At 37.1% G+C, this 17,882-nt stretch overlaps 1 protein-coding gene across 1 annotated transcript in view; it reads left to right on the forward strand.

Annotated features, from left to right (window-relative positions):
* The window catches only part of LOC131156008 (calmodulin calcium-dependent NAD kinase-like), a 50,674-nt gene that overhangs the window by 20,113 nt on the left and 12,679 nt on the right, over nucleotides 1-17,882 (forward strand). The gene's annotated exons all lie outside the window — the stretch shown is intronic.

Genomic DNA, 17,882 nt, shown 5'->3' on the forward strand with positions numbered 1-17,882 from the left:
CAAATCTTCACAACCCTAGCTGGTCTAAAGTTGAGCTCTGGAGAAATGGCAAAAACCTCCTGGAAAAGTGGTTGAAGACTCCTATTATACTAGGCCTAAGGCTTCCAAGATAAGCCGACTCTTATTTTGCACATAATCCCCTCTAGAAACCACCTATCTTCTAAAGCCCCACCAAAAAAAAACACCCCTGAATACTACAAATTGACCCTCCAAAGCTAATTTTCCAAACAAACATCAAAATTCTGAAATTATAAAAATACCCCTAGCACCCATAAATAACAACACTTGATATAAACAGAAAATTAAATTAAGATTGCCGAATTGCATCAGTGGAACAGAGGAACAGCAACAGCAGCATACTAGAAACAGAGTATAACTGACTTCACATCAACAAATCACCATGAAAACACACAGCTTCCTACCAAGGATGCAGCACAACCTCGCCAAGAGGAAGGTGTCCTTAAATGACTCTCAAACCAACCAGAAATTCAGTTTTGAGGACTGATTAGGGAAGAATAAGGAAAAAAAATGAAAAAAGGAGCATCAAAATCAATTCAGATAAATCAAATTTGAAGGAGATCAATGCTCTAAAACCATGTTGTAAACTTAGAGATGAAGGAGAGAAGAAAAGAAGAAAAGAAGAAGAGAAAAAAAGAAAACAAGAGGGAAAACAGGGCGGCAGTTCCTGGAATCTACTTAAAACTCCAGGTCTGCCCCTCTAATATATTATTAATAATAATAAAGTCTTAAGGACAAAAATACCTCCATTAACCCAACCTAATTACTAAAATAGCATATTCTCTTCTAACACTAAGACCAAACTAAGCTTTTATTTCCTAGTAGAGTTGAGTAAAATACATTAACAATTTTGCGTGTCTTTAACCAATAGGGGTAGGTCATATATGAAAAACCATCCACAAAGGACACAAAATATTCATGATCAATCAAATTCTTGGCTCTCCATAGACCCTAAATATCCAAATGAATAATAAAAGGCAATGACTTACTGCGAAATTAGACTACAGATGCAAAAACAAAAACAAAAACAAAAGTCCTAATATGCTTTCCTATTTATGACAATGACAGAACACTCAAAAAGGAAAATAGACTTGACATGGAAAAACCTTCTTGTAGTTTTTGAAGGTATGATGATCCAAATAAGCATGCCATTGACCCAAAGAAATGCCAAGACTAGAAATTGAAGAATCCATATAACAAGAACTCGATATGCCACCACCAACAAAGAATTAGTGCAGGTCATCCTTCTCAAGCTCCATCAATCCTATTCTTCATTGAGATCTTGAATAACACAATGAGAAGGAATGTTTTAAAATGCCCAATCAAGGCTCGCCTCAAGAGAAGGCATCCCTGAAGTGCCTCAAGGTTCGATCTAAAATATCAAATGCCAGAAAGGCCAACATAGTTACACACAGAGGCTTACACATTTGTACAAAACACAAGCCTTTTATGCCTTCACTTTTAAAACATTGATAAGGAAAAAAGATCAAAGAACATTTATGGGATTTAGTTAATTGACTAACTAATAATAGATACAGAGAAAATTTAGGCACATATAACACAAAAGGAAAAGGAATAGAATGAAACAAAAGAATATTTCCACAACCAAGAAACAAGTGTAATTGAATCACCACCAAAAGTAACCCTAAGAATGTAAAGTAGCAACTTTCATGGACAAAGTGTAAAGGTCTTGGGTTTCATAGACTGAAAAAAATTAGCTCTTCCTGTCACGGAGGAGGTACCACAAGGTCCAGAATCAATGACTATGGGGAGGAGGATGAAGAGACAAGAAGCCCAATTGTACCTGAATCAGCCACAATATCACTCTATGTAGAAAACTAGGTTTGGAGTTGTGGAATCATGCAAATAAAATTGTTATACTCCTAGGACATAAGAGATGATGTACTCAACTCCACCTGTAACGCCCCTGTTGAGCATTTGTGGAGCCTAGTTGCGTTCAATCTGGATAATAACCCGACCTTTCTTCAATGAGAGATTTCTATCCTAAGGCTTAGTCCATGGAGCGAAGGCTTGGGCCATTTTGTAGCCCATTCGGAACCCTGTGCGCAGCATATAAAATTATTGTTTTTGGGTGATTAGGGTTATGCGGTCACACTTCGCAAGAGAGCAAGAGGGAGAGCATTGTACCGCCACACTCTCTGTATTTTCTTCCTAATAATAGTGAAATCCCTACAACTCCGTGGACGTAGGCAAAATTGCCGAACCACGTAAATATTGTCTTGTGCGTGTGATTGATTTTTCTTTGGCGTGTATTCTTTCTCTATTTTGTTTCTCACAGGTTTCAGGAATTTGTTCTTAATTCCCAATAGCCCCGACCCGCCACGTGGGCCCGAGGTGCTACTGTAGTGACGTCTGTGTACCTGATACCTTATTCCTCATATATGAAACACATATATGCAGCGGAAATAAAATACAAAATCCTCAAATCACATTACCAGAGTTCTGACTATCTTTATACACAAATATCTCTATTTGCACATAATTACATCCCATAAAACCATACAAAAATAAAATCTCTGTCCATACATACCACCTACATAAATTTAAACCACTAGCCCGGCTCCTCTAGCCTGCTAGACCCGATCCTAGGATTTCCTGAAAAGATAGTTTGTAAAGTAGGGGTGAGGCATAGCTCAATAAGGGAAAGACTAAGTTAATGTCAGTGTGTGGCCAGCATGCATTTAGTGTACAAAAAATAACCAGTTCACTAAGTAGATAAACACATTTATAAAATCATTCTTATTTTACACTCACACACACAATTAGCCGAGGATAGGGAAGATTACCCATTTATACAAGTAGTTTCTCTCTGCTCTAATACCATTACTGCTACTAGGATACTCACCTTTCTCAGCAAGCCCTCGAAGTTATTAATTAATCGTATTCACATAAATTAACAGATATGCATATAAGACACTCTCTGTGACAAATACGTCATTTACTTCCCCCATAACACGGGTTGTGCGGCCCAAAGGCTGGACTAATGTCCAGGGGGATCCACCCAGACTATAGTCATCTATACTCTCTGCTAACATACTCCGCAGGTATATGCAACTCTAGCTGCTGGTCCAATTGCCCTTACCCAAGGGGGTACATTCACCTCACATAGGCAAATCGGACAAGGTCACCCTTCACCTCTCAGCACGGGTGTGGGCGCACAAGGCCACATAACAAATCCCTAGCAGCAGTGTCATGCTCACAATACACTGGTCCCGAAGGTTTCTAAAGCATATCATGCAATTTAGATAATAGAAATCACCATTTAAAACATCAATTCACATATATTTCCTGTTATTCCAAAAACCCGGCCCCCGGCCACAAATACAAATCCGGCTCACAGCTATTTAAACAAAACCCCGACCCTCAGTCGTCATATCAAATCCCTTCATTATTCACAAGAATTTTAACTATTTCGCAAACAATTTCAGTATTTCACAAACAGTCCAGTATTTCAAAATCCCAAATTCAGATATACAATAATTCATACCAATTAAATCATCTGCCACACGATTTCCACATTTTAACATAACCATATAAACAAACAAGTTTTCCACCGTTCATTTTATTTAAAAATACCATACCATATATCCTAAGTTTGTAAAACCCATTTCGAACAGTTGGTTTTCAAAGTAACCTTTAAATTCTTAAATAAATAAATATATATTTATTTATATTTAAACATAACAATTAAATTGATTCAATTTTCCATAAAATTACTGACTTAACTTAATCCCCTTACCTAATTCCCTGAAACTACGCTAGTTGGGATCCCAAAACGATGTCTGCGGCGCTCACCCGAACCCCAATTCACTAACCCTAATTTAATCAAATCAACCCTAAATAAAGTATTATTTTAACATTTCCTAAGCCTATAAATTCCAAATAACAATTAAACCCCCAAAAACAACCAATTTTCTTAATTCCCTAAATCCTACTCTCACTTTGGAGTGGTGCCTAGGACCCCCAAATTGAAAATTTGGTCCGACCAAAATGACGACAATTGAGACTAGAACCCCGTGATGGTGCCCGATCGTTGATTTAACTGAAGATTAAAGGAGAAATTAAGGAAAGAGAGGGAGTATACCTTTCCCCAGGAGTGGTGCCTACACCGCTCCCACAACAAATCCGCTCGGTAGGAATTGTTGTGCCGGGCACCCCACTTGTTCCAACACCAATACTACAACTATTGTTATTGAATATATAAGAAACTAAAGCAATGCAGAAACTAATAATAAAACAGTAAAAAGAACAAGACAAGAAATTAACGAGGTTTGGTATAGAACTACCAATGTGGGACAAAAAACAACAAATCTCCACCTTGACAATAAATTAAACAAATTTTTCGGTCACCAACATTTTCTGGAGTTCCACATCATCGGCGCCTTCAAAAAATATTCAGACTTGCGGGATATTGATCAAGTCCAAACAATGTTTGAACTTGATTGTTGTCACAATCTTGGTCAACATATCTGCGGGATTTTCAGTTGTAGCAATCTTCTGAAGAAGTATCTTGCCTCCATCAATAATATCCCGCATCAAATGAAACCGAACATCGATGTGCTTCGTTCGTGCATGGTAGACTTGATTCTTTGCCAAATGAATAGCACTCTGGCTATCACAGAACACAACAATGTGCTTCTGAACAACGCCCAAATTTTCAAATAAACCCTGCAACCAAATAACTTCCTTAACAGTCTCTGAAGCTATCATGTACTCTGCTTCTGTTGTAGACAAGACAATGGTAAACCGTAAGGTAGACCTCCAACTCACTAGATCATTAGCAAATGTAAAAACATATCTAGTAGTTGATCGACGTTTATCCAAATCACCTGCAAAATCAGAATCCACATATCCAACAACACGTTGATCAATAGTATTATTTTTCTCAAATACTATACCAACACCAATCGTATTCATAATATATCTCAAAATCCATTTCACAACTTGTCAATGTCCTTTACCCGGATCATGCATATACCTGCTCACCAGACTAACAACTTGTGAAATATCAGGTCTAGTACAAACCATTGCATACATCAGACTACCAACAGCACTTGCATAAGGAACCTATGACATATACTTACGTTCCTCATCTAATTTAGGAGATAAAGCCGCACTAAGTTTGAAATGAGGAGCAAGAGGAGTGCTTACTGGTTTTGACTGCTCAGACATGCCAAAACTCTGTACTACCTTCTTCAAATACTGTTTTTGAGACAAACTAACTCTTCCTCTCCTTCTGTCTCTGCGAATCTCCATGCCAAGTATATTCTTTGCTTCACCAAGATCTTTCATCTCAAACTTTTGATTTAACTAACTTTTCAACTTGTTGATTTCTTCCCTATTCTCTGAAGCTATCAACATATCATCAACATACAAGAGTAAATATATAAAAGATCCATTTTATAGTCTGCGAAAATAAACACAATGATCATGTTTATTTCTGATGTACTTCTGACCCATCATAAACTGATGAAATCGTTTGTACCACTGTCTTGGAGACTGTTTTAAACCATACAACGATTTACCCAGTTTACATACCCAATTTTCTTTTCCAGCAACCTGAAATCCATCTGACTGAGTCATATAGATTTCCTCTTCCAAATCACCATATAAAAATGCAGTTTTTACATCGACCTGAACTAGCTCAAGATCAAATTGTGCTACCAAAGCCAACAAAATTCGAATGGAAGAATGTATAACAACTGGAGAAAATACCTCACTATAATCAATGCCTTCCTTCTGTGCATAGCCCTTAGCTACCAATCTAGCTTTGAAGTGAAAATTATTTGCATCTGAAAATCCTTTTTTCTTTACATAAACCCATTTGCAACCAATTGCTTTCTTACCCTTAGGCAGCTGGGCTAGCTCCCAAGTCTAATTCTGATGAAGAGATTGCATTTCTTCATCCATCGCTCTTTTCCACTTGTCTGATTCAGAGTTCCTCATTGCTTCTTTGAAAGTGTAAGGAACATTATCATCCACAATAGGAAGTGCATAGGCCACCATATCAGTATACCGAGCAGGTTTTCGAATTTCTTGTCTTGGCCTTTGAGAAACAATTGATTCTCGTTGTTGTGAGATTCTCGAATTGAAATATTCTCTTCTTGTACACTATTCCCTGCTGTAACTGGAGAGTTACCTTGTGTAGTCTCATTTCTCACTGGGTTTCCCAAAATTGTCTCAACCTCCACCTGTTGTTGAGTACCACTGGTCTTCTCTTCAACTCGTGACTCCTTGCGTATTGTTTTCTTCATCATCGCAAGTTCATCAAAAGTCACATCCCTACTTAAAATCATTTTTTTCGTCTCTAGACACCAAAGGCGGTATCCTTTGACTCCTGCACTTATCCCCAAGAATATTACTTTCTTGACTCTTGGATCCAACTTAGATTCTTTAACATGATAATAAGTCATAGTACCAAATACATGTAAAGAATCATAATCGCTAGCAGGTTTTCCAGACCATACCTCATAAGGTGTTTTTCCCCCTATTGCAGATGATGGTAGACGATTGATGAGATGACACGCATATCTAACAGTCTCAGCCCAAAACCTTTTTATCCAACCTAGCATTAGACAACATATATCGAACTTTCTCCAGCAAAGTCCAATTCATGCGGTCTACCACCCCATTCTACTATGGTGTATCTCGAACTCTGAAGTTTCGAGCAATACCTTCGTCCTGACATACCTTCATAAACGGGTCACTCGTTTATTCACCACCATTATCTGATCTGAATCGTTTAATCTTTCCGCCAGTTTGAGTTTCAACTAATTTTTTCCACTTAAGGAAAATATCACTCTTTTCATTTTTATGCTTTATAGAATACACCCAAACTCTTCTGGAAAAATCATCAACAAAAGTGACAAAATAATGCATACCACCCAACGAAGCCTTTTTTGTGGGCCCCCATACATCTGAATGGATGTAATCTAAAATACCTTCAGTCTGGTGGATTGTAGTGCTAAATTTCACTCTAGTTTGTTTTCCTAGAATGCAATGCTCACAAAATTCAAGTTTGCACACCTTTGCACCCTTTAACAAACCTAGCTTAGCTAATTGTTGCAAAGATTTTTCTCCTGTATGTGCTAATCGCATATGTCATAACCTGGTTGTATCTGAACCTACATCTTTCTCAGAAACAACAGCTGCTGAGCTAATAACTGTACTACCTTGTAAATAACACAAGTTATTTTTCTTTATTCCTTTCATCGCCACCAGCTCACTTGATTTAATCTTTAAGGTTCCATCTTTCAAAGTGATAGTGAACCCTTTAGATTCTAAGGCACCCATGAAATCAGCTTCTTCTTTAGGCTTGGAACATACCTAACATCAGTCAAGGTCTTAATAGTTTCATCTTGACATTTCAACTGTATTGATCCTATTCCAGTTGTTTTACAAGTATTATCATTTCCCATTAAAACAACCCTACCATCTAATTCTTCAAAATTAGAAAATCATTCCCTATTGAGACACATGTGATAGGAACAATCAGAATCCAAAATCCACTCACCAAAATAATGTGACGAAGATGTTCCAACAAGAGAAAAAGCTGACTCACTCCCATCATAATTGGCTATATTGGCATTAGAATGTGCTTTTCCCTTATTCTTCTGCCGTAATTTAGGGTAATCTTTCTTCCAATGCCCTCTCTCACGACAAAAGGCGCATTTATTTTTAGTAGGTCTCCCACGAGATTTACTCCTCCCATGAGATTTACTCTTCCTTCCAGGCATACGACTCTGAGAACGTCCTCTTATTGTTAGTGCTTCTGTTTTTTCCTTATGGACCATCTGATCCTTCTTTCTGCATTCAGTACTAATCAATGCAGTACAAACAGCATCATAAGTAACTTTATCTTTCCCATACAATAAAGTAGTGATCAAATGTTCATACTCATCAGGGAGAGAATTCAGTAACAATATGGCTTTATCCTCATCTTTCACCTTTTCATCTAAATTTAACAAATCGGCCAAAATTTTATTGAAAGCATTTATGTGGTCATTAATCGAAATACCCGATTGATACTGGAAGCGAAACAATTTATTTTTCAAATAGAGCCGATTTTCCAGACTCTTGGTCATAAATGTATCTTCCAATGTCTTCCACAATTTCTTTGCAAATGTCTTCCTCATAACACAATATTTATGATTTTTAGCAAGACACACACGAATCGTACCACATGCCTGACGATTGATCTTTTCCCAATCTCTGTCACCCATATCTACTGGTTTATCATCCAAAGCAATATCTAGTTCTTGCTGATACAAGATGTCCATCACCTCACATTGCTACGTACCAAAATTATTGGTACCATCAAATTTCTCCACCTCAAACCGAGCATTAGCTATTGTCTTCGATGATGATGTCGAAGCTGAAGGGGCTGGAGTTCGTGTGGACAGAGTTTCTTCTACTGCTGCACTAGTTTCTGTCATCTTCTATATATTTAATAGCAACCAACAAAGCAAAATGCCTAGGATGAATAGTACGTACCAACTGTCTCTACTCTGTTTTATCCTATGAAATTCCACCTCCAGGGAGCGACTAAGCCGCAATGGTCTCTAAGCACTCGCTCAAATAAGGTCTTTCTTAGGCATCAAACGTGGAATCAAGGATCCTAACAAAGGAAGACCTTCGTATCGACACTATTCAACCTAACTCTGATACCAATTGTTGTGCCGAGAGCCCCACTTGTGCCAAACACCAATACTACAACTATTGCTATTGAATATATAAGAAACTAAAGCAATGCAGCAACTAATAATAAAACAGTAAAAAGAACAAGACAAGAAATTAACGAGGTTCGATATAGAATTACCTACGTCCTCGGGCGCCAACGATCAATCCACTACTTCTTGACAAAGTACAACTTTGAGGTGTTTTTTACAAATGGAGAGTTGAGCTCTTTATATAGCTTCAACCTCAAGTCCAAAAAACACTTCTCTCCAATGTGGGACAAATAATACAAAAAATTCAAAACAACTTTTTATACTAATGTAGGACTATTCTACCAATGTGGGACAAAAAACAACAGGAATGTCGGTGGTGGAAATAGGAACCCAACGGTATCTTCGATTTTCCAATCGACCGAACATTGGCCAAAAAAATGAGAAGAGTGGGAGAGAGAATGAAGGAGACGGGAGGAGAGACGCTGGGAGGCAAAGTGGGGGGGCGTCTGTTTCTTTAGAAATTCTGAAATCTTGAAGCTTCGTAATAGTTAACATATATATTTAAATAATATAATAATAATAATAATAACTTTTAACCTATATATATATATATATATATATATATATATATAGGTTAAAAGTTTTTATTATTATATTATATATATATATTATATTACTTAATTCATAATTCTTATTATTTATTAATTTATTTATTATTCAATTCAATTTTAAATCTTAAATAATTTATTTATTTATTTAGTTATTTTATTTATTATTTTATTTTATTTTATTTTATTTTTTACATTCCCAAACCTATTAATTTTTTTGGGGCGTTACATAAGGCAAGTGCACTTGATGTGTCAATGGTAAAATGGCCCTCAACAAGAGACTTATGCCCAATTTGGTTTCTTGTGGAGATCCCACAGCAATAAGTATGATTGCCATTGCCATATGCGTGCAAATGAGAGAATAATCATAATAAACTCCTTGTCCTTACACCTATGCCATGATAGCCAACCAAACCTCTTCCCATCCTCATCCTCCAATAATTTTAAGAGCACGGTTAAAGGAAACACTAAGCATGGCTGAACTATCACAAGATGAAAAGCCCAAGAAGAATATTGAGAATTTCTTTGGTGATACATTGGATTCCAGCATATGCTTCATTCATGGATGGAAAGGATTCACAGTAAGAATATGATCGTGGATGGATTCAACCTCAAGACTCAACCCAAAGAAAACTTGGCAGCGAATAACTCTACTTGTTGCAGCTTAATCATCTCCACGTCACAAGTAACCTTGAGTTCCTCCCACATATCCTTCAGAATGCTATAGCACTCACTAATGGACCTACCTTCTTGGCCATATTTGAGAACTTCTTTTATAGATCAAAGACACAAGTTTTATTTTTATCCTGTGAGAAGCTTTCACAAAGATCATCCCATATGGCCTTGGGCATTCAAATATCATGTTTGCAACAATTCATGGCTCCATGATATTCCACAACCACATGAGCAATATGTCTTCTCTTTCATCCAAATTTCATAATCTTTGGAGTCTAGTGATAGGAGAATGCAGCAGATACATGCACTTCCCTTTTGCATTAATAGACACATGCACTACTTGACAGCAGAACAGCTAGTCGGAGGATCTAACCAATTTTATGGTTGTAATCTGCATGTTAATGGTATCAGCTCATGTTCTCTCAGGCCATTAAAAAAAAAACTCTCAATGATCTACAATTGCAGACACCAGCATCAGATCGAACAACACAGCAACAATGCAAAATCAGGTAATGCACACTAGCATAGAACAGCACTTCACTTAAAATGTCCAGAACTTCAAGAGAAATCTATGACCACAGAACTAAAGTTACAATATCCTAAGAGGAATCACTTGACCATGCAGAACAGAGTAGACCACAACAAAACACCACGCGCACTTAAAAACTGTGGGGAAGCAGCTACAGGCAACATTATGGCTGGCAGCAAGTAGAAGTGAGTTCAGGAAAGAACAGGAAATACAGTCACTGAACACCAATCCAATACAACCAGAAAATGACACAAGATTGCAAGAAATCAATCACGAACACATGCAACATTAAAACAGCCACACCATGCCACAATCAGCATCAGAACAGGAAATAACAGTATACCAGAAACAGTGCACAACTGATGTCGCATCAGCAAACCACCAAAAACACACACAAAATTGGACCGAGGATCCTGCATAGTCTAAGTGAGAGGAAGATTGTCCCTCAACAACTCTCAAACAAAACAAAAAATCAGATTTCAGAATTAGGGAAAGGTTTTTTTTTTTTTTTTAAAAAAGCTGTCCAAAAAGAAAATTAGTGTCCAAAATCAATTATTAGATTTAGCAGAGATCAGTGCCACCATGCTGTAAAGACAGAGATAGAGAAGATAGGAATAGAACAAAAGAAGAGAAGATGAGAAAATAGCAAGCGGAGTTTCCTGGAGCCTTACGTTCAGCTCCAAGTCTGCCCTACTTAATAATAAAAAACTGTGAGAGACCAAAATACCACCACTCACACTGCATAATTACTAAAATAGAGCCTATTATCTTCTAACACAAACCTTTCCATTCTTCTCAGCATAAATAATCCTCATCCCAAGGATTTGTTTGCCGATGTCAAGTCTTTCATGGTAAAGATTAGCTATGTTCTTTCTTCAAAGTATAGTATTATCCATAACAATCAACAATAACATAGAGCAAAAAAATTAATAAAATCACCATCAAAGAGATTTTTTATAAAAGATAAACACCAAAGTATCAAAATTGGTCTAGCTATATACCCATTAATCACCACAAAAAAAACCGAACTTTTTCTATCACCATCGAGGTGCTTGTTTGATCCCATATAAGCTTTTCTTCAACTTGTATGAAATGTTTTTCCAACTTTTAAAACCCTTGCAGTTGCTCCATATAAATCACTTCTTCAGTCATCATGACGTGTTCTTTACATCCAACTGTTCAATCTTCAACTTTCACTCACACTTTACAAGATCAAGAACAACTCCAATAGAAGATTGTAACAGCAGCTAAGAAAATTTCACCAAACCCAACTCTTTTTCTCTCTCTTCACAACCATGCTTTGTACCTTGGCTTTGAGCTCATCTTTTGATCTTCAACCTATAAACCCATCTGCATTTAAGTTCCTTGTTGCCCTTAGGGAATTTTCTTTCGAAGATTTCATCTCTTTTCGCATGGCTCTCATCCACTCTACCTGTGGTCATCTAACATGGCCTCTTGATGGTATTCTATTATATGCGTAAGCAATCCATACTCATAAGGTACTCTCTATGTGCATCACTATGAACTTGAATTTCTCCACTATTTGCATTTATCATGAAGGAGGAATAGGACCCAAATTAACAAAGCTTCCTTGCCCAACTCACTTCTCTATGACGTCCCTATTTTGGCACATGACTCCATCTAACATCCGAGGGAGTCTCTAGGCCTAGGCAATAATCTTTTTTGCAAAACCATCATTTGAAAGCAAGTTAGAATCCAATTAAGAGTGAATATTTGTTAAAACACAAGACATATATTTCATAAAGCAACCAAAAAAATAGTTTTACTTCCATTGACAAGCTCTTTACATCGGAGTGTACTTTAAAACACATGCTAAGTGACTAAGTGTCTCTGGTATCTTCCTGCAAACCTATAGTACATGTCAAAATGCAGTCTCTTAGGAAATTTAATTAGGGGGCCCTCCTTCAGTTTGAACCTAAAATTGTCAAGTAAGGTGAGCAACCATGAGCTCAATAGACTAGACATTCTTAATTGCCCCTTAGTCAACTAAAAATTTCAATTCGTCAAGATATGATTTTGTATATGCATGCATAATCAAATGGTACATGAACACACTATTCTAAGCAATATGCATGAAGACACTCTTTATTCTAAGCAATCTCTTTATCTATATTAACCATGTCAAAACATTCAAATAACAAGCATTTCAACATTTTTTCAGCAGAGCAGTGCTGTCCCAGCCAAGTGCAATTTTTATCTCAAACCAATGCTGATTTTCAGCTTGACCAACCACCGTTTAACACAGAAATACCATCCAGAGATTTAGGACCTTTCACCCAAAGGAGACACAATATCTACTTGCTCAAATCCCACGATGTCACAGCCACAAACAACACATGGTGCCAGCTATTTCACACAATAGCAATTCAATATCTGCTCAAACAAGCTATACAATAGCAAGTATAACCATCATCCATACAAGATGAATATCTATAACATGAAAATTTCCCAGCAAAGCAAAATATGCAGCTATGATAACTACGGAAAACATATATGTAGCCATATCAAGTGATTAGGATTCAATTGCATGCAATTTTCTACCCCTATTTCCTTTGAATATGCAAAATCTCTAGATGAATAAATAAAAATTATGAACTCCTACATTAAACATCAGCTTCTCCCAATTATTTTGAGGTTCCTCTGAAGTTCATATTAAGGTTTACAGCACTTGGCAAGGTGTATTTTGCTATTTCCAGTATGCTTATTGCTAAACAGACTAGAACAGCAGCCGCTGCACTGTTGTCAGCTGTGTGCCCAGTGTCCGCTGCTGGTCTGCAGTGCTGCCAGTTGGATTTTGCTGGTCCGTAGTGCTGTGAGATGTCACACCTGGTTTCAGCATGGCCCCAGCTTTGGTTTTTTTTTTTTTTTCTTCTCTCCTTGCCCCTACTATTATATTATTTATGTTTAAGTATAGCCCTCATAATTTCCTTTCATCCAAGCCCCTCTTCCCACTAATAGATTGAATGGAATTTCCAATATACATAACTTAGTGAACATGATTAGTATGAACTTCTCTCTCTTTCTCTCCCTCTCTCTCTAAGGCTTACAGAAGTTGGCAAGGTGCATTTTGCTATTGCTAGTATGCTTACTTCTAAACAGACTAGAATAGTAGCCACTGCAGTGTTTCCAGCTGTGTGCCCAGTGTCTGCTGTTGGTATGCAGTGATGCCAATTCGATTTTGCTGGTCTGTAGTGCGGCTGGTGTAAGTAGGAGCCTTCAACCACCTTTTCAAGAGGTTTTTTGGCATTTTTCTTTGAGAAGATTTCTCTACAAATAATCGTAACATTAAGTAGAATCCTAATTGATTTAGGAATCATATTAATTAGAAATCCCAATTGATTTGGGAATCTGAACATTCCCACCTCCTTCAAATCAGCCTTGTCCTCAAAGCTGAGCAACAATAAACTTTGAGAATCTCTCCACTTTGCAGCTGCATGCACAATGGCTAGCATCTCTTTGTCAGCCATGCCTATGTGGGATGGAGAAAATTAATTATTGGTAAAATCAATGAAGCATCTATCTTGGATTAAACTACACCAATGTCAAACCATGATGCATCAGAGTCAATGATGAACACCTCGTTGTAATCTACCAAGGCAAGAACTAGTGTGGTGGTCATCGCTTGCTTAAGCTTGACAAAGGCTTGCTCAGCTACCTTACCCCATTTGAATGAATCCTTTTCCAGTCGAGTGATTAGTGGAGCATTGGTCAGTCCATAAACATTGACAAACTTGGAGTAGTAACCAGTCAACCCCAAAAATCCTCGCAGCAATTTTATTGTTTGTGAAATAGGCCAGTTTATCATCACTTGTATTTTAGAAGGGTCAATTGAAACAGCTTCTTGGTGAACAATATGCCCAAGGTATTCCACATGCAGTTGAGCAAAACTGCATTCAGATATTTTGACAAACAGATGATGCTCACGAAGAGTGGTGAGTACAGTTCGCAAATGACCTAAATGATCTGGCAATTGAGGAATGCAGTGATCATGTGTTCGCTAAGGTGGCAATCCCTATGGCTCCTCAAATAGGTCAAAAAAATTATGAAATAAGAGATTCTAGCACTTCAACTTGCCCAGATTGATGTTGTAACTCCTTTGATGCTCGAAGTTGTACAAGTAGCCACGTCGCTCTTTTTTAAGGAGCTTCTCCATACAATGGCTTGAAATTGTAGTGAACTTCATAACCTGTTTAGAGAAATTCCAAGCTATATCACCTAAAGTCCTCAACCATTCAATACCCAAAATCACTTCATAGATTTCTAGTAGCAGCAAAAAGAAATCAACATACAACGCATGACTTTGCATAGTAAGTTAACCTTCAGACACTTGCTTTGACGGGTCAAGGTCCTTCCATCTACAACCCTCACATCAAACTTTTCACATTGCTCCACATGAGAGACTAGTCATTTAGCAATTTTAGTGCCCATGAAATTATTAGTGCTACCCGTATTAATTAAGATAGTAACAAGTTGGCATTTTAGGAAGCCACTAAATTTCATGGTTTGAGGATTAACATAACCAATTAAAGCATGAACTAAAGAAGTGATAGATTCATCATTATCATCAAATTTCATACCTTCTTGATCTAAAGAAGGGGGGTCATCCTTAACCTCTTCTGGCCCCTTTTTGGTTCAATCATCAAGAGTTGTCCTTTTTCACAACAGTGCCCTCTACGCCATTTTTCATCAAAATGCCAGCAAAGTCCTTTTGACATTCACACTTTAAGCTCCTTTTGAGTCAATTGTTTGGCAAAGGGATTGTGAGGAGCAAATGGTGTGAAACTGTCATTCTTTTTACTAATGGTCTTGTTAGAACAACACCGTTCTTCTCCTAACTTTTTTTCTTCTAACTATGCAAAAGGAAATTGTAGCAGTCATAGTTCGTGGCCAACGCACTTTGACCTCATGCCGAATGTCAGATAGGAGACCTTTAATAAAAGTACCGACAAGTTGGCTTTCATTCCAATCTTTCCTGTTTGATAGCCACTCACATCGTGTCTATTATTCCAAGACAATGCTAGTTTGGAGTATTTTAACAAGCCCTCCATCAATATTATCATATCCAATGGGCCCAAATCAGACAAGTAATCCAGAAACAAATTCTTCCCATGAAGGCATTCCATAACGAGCTTCAAACCAATCATACCATCGAATAGCATCGCCATCCAGACTAATAAAGGCAAACTCAACTTTAAATATTTCTAGAGTACAGTGAAAGCAAAAGTATTTTTCAGCCCTAGAAACGCAACCGATAGGGTCATATCACTGTCCCATCAAAGAAATTCCAGCTTCATACGAGTAGGACCATGATCATGCTCTCCTTGGCAACCTCCTTCACGCATGTACGGCTGCTCCCTACGATTAGCTGATGTAGAGACATCATTTTCTCTCTCTTTATGGGAAGATGTACTGACTAGTTTAGAGAACAATGCCTAGATCTGTTCAAATTGAGACTTTAACATATTGCTAAGTTCAGCCTTTAGCCTAGCTTCCATCTGGGACTCTATTGAATTTTCTAAGGCCATTGTGTATAAGTGAAGATCACAAATTTCAAGATCTTTCTTTTGTTGGTGGGTTAACTACATCCAAAAGAACACCGGTTCTAATACCAAATGATAAAACCTTGGGGTTTTATTGTGGAGAAATTGAGGAAATTTAATGGAAAATATTAAGAGAAATAAGGTTTGATCACTTCGAGGGGATCTGCCACCAAATTAGCCAAAGGCTATAAATTATGTTATTGCTTCATTGTTTGAATGCCAAAAGCCTTATAGGGGTCACATATATATAGGGTAGAGAAACTGACTCCTATTAGGACTGTAAAATATCTCCTCAAAACCTAAATGATTTGGGAATCCTAACAAACATTAAATAATACTAACATTAAATAGAATCCTAATTGATTTTAGACCCATATTAATTAGAAATCCCAATTGATTTGGGAATCCTAAATAACAATCATTAAATAATCCCAACATTAAATAGAATCCTAACTGATTTGGGAATCAGATTAATTAGAAATCCCAATTGATTTGGGAATCCTAACATGTGGATTTGAGGTGTTCACACTGGAGACTAGAATAAAGGTAGATATAGCCTTCATCTTGATATTTCTAGACTGTTTTCTTAATTCTCTATGGAATGCCATCTTGTATTGGAACTGATCTGATAAAGATGTTGTGCCAAGGAATTTCCTGATTTGATAGATTAAAATTCACATTAGTAATCTCTTTATTATTTTGAGGATTTAGTAGTTATTTGAGTCAAAGAAAGTTGTTCAATACTATTATGAAATCTTAGTCTTTATTTGTGAATTTTTCTTCTATTCCTACGCCTACTTGCATCAAAAAGGAAAGATTAACCACTGAAACTCTTGGATAAAAAAAAAAGGGATATTACGTTGAGTGATGCAAAGATAAGTGAACCATCAAAAATGGCAACTCGCAGTGAAACGAGTTTCTTCTACAAAGGGGAAACAATGCAGTTTTGAACCAATGAAGTATCAGTTAGTATTCTCTAGATGTTAGTTGACCCTTTGCCTTGTTGGTTGCAACTTGCAATAGTATTAATTAATTTTTTTTTATCTAGGTGTTGTTTTTATGGTCTAGTTAAGTGTTTCATTTCCTAATTCCATGTTTACAACTTACAAAGTCCACTTTTTTTTTTTTGGTAGAAAAGGGCGGCACCTCCTATCTTTATTAGAAAACCCCTCACTTATGAAGGAGGAATACCGTGGTTCCAACTGACTTGCCAATTTATTCAAAACTAATAAACCAAAGACCAACAACCAAACAAATAAATAAAAACTAGACAACTATATGATCGAGATATACCAGATTTGCCCTGCTTGGCAAAGAAATCCACACTTTGATTCACCTTTCTGTACACATGTTCCACTTTGTAATGTATGCCTCTCAATGCTAACACAAGCTTTTCCCACAATTCCCATAAGTTCCAAGCCAAACACTTCCCAGAATTAATCCACTGAACCAACAAAGCAGAGTCACAGGCAATCTCCACTTGATCAAACCCGAGATCTTTGCATAGATTAATCACTATAATAATCGCTTTCAATTCAGCCATATTATTGGTTCCATAATCCAGTAATGAGGAAAAAACTGCTTTAAATAAACCATTTTCATCTCTTATCACGCCTCCACCACCACAATTACCTGGGTTACCTCTACAGCTTCCATCCACATTCAACCTAACCCAACCTATCCCAAGTTTAATATGAACCCACACATTTTTTACTCGAATATCCAAAGCACGAAGGACTGTAATATCCGTGCAAGAAGCAAGTGCACATCTAGAGAATTTGTCTAAAATGGATCTCATCCA

Source organism: Malania oleifera, chromosome 5 (genome assembly GCF_029873635.1).
Source record: "Malania oleifera isolate guangnan ecotype guangnan chromosome 5, ASM2987363v1, whole genome shotgun sequence".
Classification (NCBI taxonomy): Eukaryota; Viridiplantae; Streptophyta; class Magnoliopsida; order Santalales; family Ximeniaceae; genus Malania; species Malania oleifera.